Consider the following 6,012-nt stretch of genomic DNA (forward strand, 5'->3'; position numbering starts at 1 on the left):
AATGTAAGTGCTGTTATTGTGAAGTGGAAATGTCTAGGAGCAACAACGGCTCAGCCGCAAAGTGGTATGCCACACAAGTTCACAGAACGGGACCACCAAGAGCTAAAGCACATAGCTACCAAGTTCCAAGCTGCCTCTGGAAGCAACATCAGCACAATAACTGCTCATCGGGGGCTTCATGAAATGGCTTTCCATGGCCGAGCAGCCGCTCACAAGCCTAAGATCACCATGCGCAATGCCAAGCGACGGCGGGAGTGGTGTTAAGCTCGCCGCCTTTGGACTCTGGAGCAGTGGAAACGTGTTCTCTGGAGTGATGAATCACACTTAACCGTCTGGTAGTCCAACGGACGAATCTGGGTTTGGTGGATGCCAGGAGAGCGCTACCTGCCCCGAAGCACAGTGCCAACTGTAAAGTTTGGTGGAGGAGGAATAATGGTCTGGGGCTGTTTTCAGGGTTCCTAGCATACAATGACATTCTAGACGATTCTGTGCTTCCAGCTTTGTGGCAACAGTTTGGGTAAGACCCTTTCCTGTTTCAGTATGACAATGCCCCGTGCACAAAGCGAGGTCCATACAGAAATGGTTTGTCGAGTTCGTTGTAGGGGAACTTGACTGGCCTCAAAATCAGTCCCCGACCACACTAATGCTCGTGTCTGAATAGAAGCAAGTCCCCGCAGAAATGTTCCAACATCTAGCGGAAAGCCTTCCCACAAGAGTGGAGGCTGTTATAGCAGCAATGGGGGAACCAACTCCATATTAATGCCCATGATTTTGCAATGAGATGTTCGACAAGCAGGTGTCCACATACTTTTGGTCATGTAGTGTATCTGTTTACGAAGGGCACTGTACAGTACGTAAACATCACACCGTTGTACATGGACTTGTATTGTACTCGTATATTGTCTGTGTTCTGCAGCCACTGAGAGCTTTTATAAGCAAAGAATGTTTATCAAAAATAAAATATATTTTATCATAAAATCTGTGATTCTCTGTGAATCTGTTACATCTGCCCAGTTGAAACTTTTTCCACATTCATGTACTTTTCACAACAATCAAACTCATCAATAAAATAGGGGCTGAAGATTTAAGTCTCAGATTACGTAACTTGATAAACACACACACACGCAGCCTCTATTCGGCTCATTCAAACCCTCTGCCCTCCACTGCAACACACCCAGCCTCTAGTCTGCTCACTCAAACCCTCTGCAACACACGCAGCCTCTAGTCGGCTCATTCAAACCCTCTGCTCTCCACTGCAACACACGCAGCCTCTAGTCGGCTCATTCAAACCCTCTGCTCTCCACTGCAACACACCCAGCCTCTAGTCGGCTCATTCAAACCCTCTGCAACACACACAGCCTCTAGTCGGCTCATTCAAACCCTCTGCAACACACGCAGCCTCTAGTCGGCTCATTCAAACCCTCTGCAACACACGCAGCCTCTAGTCGGCTCATTCAAACCCTCTGAAACACACATAGCCTCTAGTCGGCTCATTCAAACCCTCTGCCTCCACTGCAACACACCCAGCCTCTAGTCGGCTCATTCAGGCCCCTCTGCTTTCCAATGCAACACACCCAGCCTCTAGTCGGCTCATTCAAACCCTCTGCTTTCCAATGCAACACACCCAGCCTCTAGTCGGCTCATTCAAACCCTCTGCTCTCCACTGCAACACACCCAGCCTCTAGTCAGCTCATTCAAACCCCTCTGCTCTCCATTGCAACACACGCAGACTCTAGTCGACTCATTCAAACCTTCTGCTCTCCATTGCAACACGCAGCCTCTAGTCGGCTCATTCAAACCTTCTGCTCTCCATTGCAACTTATTCCAACATTGCCGTTGTTGTTGTTGTAATGAGACTCCTTCAGTCATCCTCAGGGCACTTGGTAACATAAAGGTTGTTGAACACACTGTTGTGAACACATATACACAGCTGGGGTTTTGGTTGGTCTAATTCCTGAGCTCAAGCGTAATGGCTGCTGTTTACTGGCCACCAGTGTCTTTTAAACCTGCTAAGTTAGCTAAGTTAGGTAGTGTCCAGAGTTCATGAAAGGGAATCAGCCTTTTACAATCTTACGTCTGTCTGTATCCGAAAGGAAACAATGTCATGCACTCACATTTAACGACTGCAATAAAAGCTATTATGCAATCAAAGTTTAGTCTTTTTTCTGAGGCTGTATGGCACACACACACTCAAGATATTCACCACAATAACTTCACAATTGACCTTGTCACAAACAAGGAGCATTTGAACAGGGCATGAGGAAGCCAATACACTAACCATATAAAGATGTAGCCTGAGGTAGATAACTACTGATGTTGGTTATGACAGTCTTGTACAGAGCAGGAATCCAGAATGGTTACAGAGCAGGAATCCAGAATGGTTACAGAGGAATCCAGGACAGAGAAGGAATCCAGAATTTGTAAGTCGCTCTGGATAAGAGCGTCTGCTAAATGACTTAAATGTAAATGTAAATGTTACAGAGAAGGAATCCAGAATGGTTACAGAGCAGGAATCCAGAATGGTTACAGAGCAGGAATCCAGAATGGTTACAGAGCAGGAAACCAGAATGGTTACAGAGTAGGAATCCAGAATGGTTACAGAGAAGGAATCCAGAATGGTTACAGAGAAGGAATCCAGAATGGTTACAGAGAAGGAATCCAGAATGGTTACAGAGAAGGAATCCAGAATGGTTACAGAGCAGGAATCCAGAATGGTTACAGAGCAGGAATCCAGAATGGTTACAGAGCAGGAAACCAGAATGGTTACAGAGTAGGAATCCAGAATGGTTACAGAGAAGGAATCCAGAATGGTTACAGAGAAGGAATCCAGAATGGTTACAGAGAAGGAATCCAGAATGGTTACAGAGAAGGAATCCAGAATGGATACAGAGTAGGAATACAGAATGGATACAGAGAAGGAATCCAGAATGGTTACAGAGAAGGAATCCAGAATGGATACAGAGTAGGAATCGAGAATGGATACAGAGAAGGAATCCAGAATGGTTACAGAGAAGGAATACAGAATGGTTACAGAATCCAGAATTGATACAGAACAGGAATCCAGAATGGTTACAGACAAGAATCCAGAATGGTTACAGAGAAGGAATCCAGAATGGATACAGAGCAGGAATCCAGAATGGATACAGAGCAGGAATCCAGAATGGTTACAGAGCAGGAATACAGAATAGATACAGAGCAGGAATCCAGACTGGATACAGAACAGGAATCCATAATGGTTACACAACAATAATCCAGAATGGTTACAGAGCAGGAATCCAGAATGGTTACAGAGCAGGAATCCAGAATGGTTACAGAGAAGGAATCCAGAATGGTTACAGAGCAGGAATCCAGACTGGATACAGAGAAGGAATCCAGAATGGTTACAGAGAAGAAATCCAGAATGGTTACAGAGAAGGAATCCAGAATGGTTACAGAGCAGGAATCCAGACTGGATACAGAGAAGGAATCCAGAATGGTTACAGAGCAGGAATCCAGAATGGATACAGAGAAGGAATCCAGAATGGTTACAGAGCAGGAATTTAGAATGGTTACAGACCAGGAATCCAGAATGGTTACAGACCAGGAATCCAGAATGGTTACAGAGCAGGAATCCAGAATGGATACAGAGCAGGAAACCAGAATGGTTACAGAGCAGGAATCCAGAATGGTTACAGAACAGGAATCCAGTTATTGACATAGCCAGAGCAGGAATTGACATCAGAATGGTTATCAGAGCAGGAATCCAGAATGGTTATTGACATCAGCCTTGTTACAAGCAGTTATTGACATCAGCCTTGTTCTATGTAGTTATGACATCAGCCTTGTTACAGACATCAGGAATGCAGTCCAGAATGACTGGTTCTACAGACCAGGAATCAGAATGTTCTAATGAGCAGTTATTGACATCATGGATAATGAGCATTGAATCAGCCTTGAATGGTTATTGACATCAGCCTTGTTCAGTTGACAATGTTCAGAAGTTATTGACATCAGCCTTGGAATCCAGAATGGTTATTGACATCAGCCTTGAATGCAGTTATTGACATCAGCCTTGTAATCAGTTATTGACATCAGCCTTGTTCTAACGCAGTTATTGACATCAGCCTTGTTCTAATGCAGTTATTGACATCAGCCTTGTTCTAATGCAGTTATTGACATCAGCCTTGTTCTAATGCAGTTATTGACATCAGCCTTGTTCTAATGCAGTTATTGACATCAGCCTTGTTCTAATGCAGTTATTGACATCAGCCTTGTTCTAATGCAGTTATTGACATCAGCCTTGTTCTAATGCAGTTATTGACATCAGCCTTGTTCTAATGCAGTTATTGACATCACCTTGTTCTAATGCAGTTATTGACATCAGCCTTGTTCTAATGCAGTTATTGACATCAGCCTTGTTCTAATGCAGTTATTGACATCAGCCTTGTTCTAATGCAGTTAATTGACATCAGCCTTGTTCTAATGCAGTTATTGACATCAGCCTTGTTCTAATGCAGTTAATTGACATCAGCCTTGTTCTAATGCAGTTATTGACATCAGCCTTGTTCTGTTCAATGTTCTCTACCTATATAGCACTCTAAATACCTAGATTCATGTTACATTATTCAGACCAATGAGAATTAGCACCTTTAAAGCCAATTATTTAAGAATACTATTTTTGCAGATAAAACATAATTTGAAGGTCACACAGTTGTAAATACAGCTGGTCTGTGTCAGGAGAACACATGTCATAATCTGAATAAATTAAACCTGAATAAATACGTCTGAAAGTGATACAGGTGGGTGGATATTTCTCTGGACACAAGTCAGGATACACACAATACACATGTATTACACAATTCCATATGACAGTTGGAATACACATGAACAGTCCTAAGCCCACTAAAGATGAAGGAAAAGAACCATATTGTAGCCACAAGCCAGTCTGTCTTTGGACAACCCTTTTCACACTATCCTGTCTACCTGAACCATACTGTGATGGCTCAGATACTTTCTCTTCACAACCTTTCCAGCATCAAGGTTCCAGCGACTAAGCGGCTGCATAACACCGTACAGTTCGGCTCAGCAGGATGAGAAGGATCCTAAAAGGAGGTGAATAACACTACCTACTAATATTCCCAGCAACAGAAGGGACTAAGTAAAAGACATTACACACAAAAGATACACATTTATTTGGATAAAAACAAAAACAAATGAAATACATCTATGGCAAAAACAGGCCGTCTAATGAAGAGCAGAACAACTAAAAGTGGTGGTAGCCCCATTGGAACAAGAAGTTGTTAACAGATACCACCTCGACTAACTTGTAGCCCAGCACATTAACTCTGTACCGGTACCCCTGGTTATAGCCTCGATATTGTTATTTTATTGTGTTACTTAAATATATATATATATTTATTGAACTGCATTGTTGGTTAAGGGCTTGTAAAGTAAGCATTTCACTGTAAGGTCTACATCTGTTGTATTCGGGGCATGTATGGTGTATGAAAAATGGACTTCTCCCTCAGTCTGTCAACTTTATAATGATTACACACACACACACACACACACACACACACACACACACACACACACACACACACACACACACACACACACACACACACACACACACACACACACACACACACACACACACACACACACACACACACACACACACACACACACACACACACACATCCAGACACACACACACATCCAGAAAATACAACTTTCATAACAGAAGCCTTATATGAACAAATGTTATTTATCAACAGCTGAAAGAAACAGTTTGCTTCTTTTCTTTGTAGACTACATAATATCTTACATTTTGAGAGAGAGAGAGAGAGAGAGAGAGAGAGAGAGAGAGAGAGAGAGAGAGAGAGAGAGAGAGAGAGAAAGAGAGAGAGAGAGAATACATGTAGCTCTTGCTTACTATTGGCCCCAGGTGTGGCAACAAGCAGGACGGTGTGGCCTTAGGGACTTGGCCATAGATGTTTGTGTGTGTTTGAGGGGGAACACTCAGGTAGG

This window comes from Oncorhynchus gorbuscha, unplaced genomic scaffold, assembly GCF_021184085.1.
Source record: "Oncorhynchus gorbuscha isolate QuinsamMale2020 ecotype Even-year unplaced genomic scaffold, OgorEven_v1.0 Un_scaffold_3892, whole genome shotgun sequence".
NCBI lineage: Eukaryota > Metazoa > Chordata > Actinopteri > Salmoniformes > Salmonidae > Oncorhynchus > Oncorhynchus gorbuscha.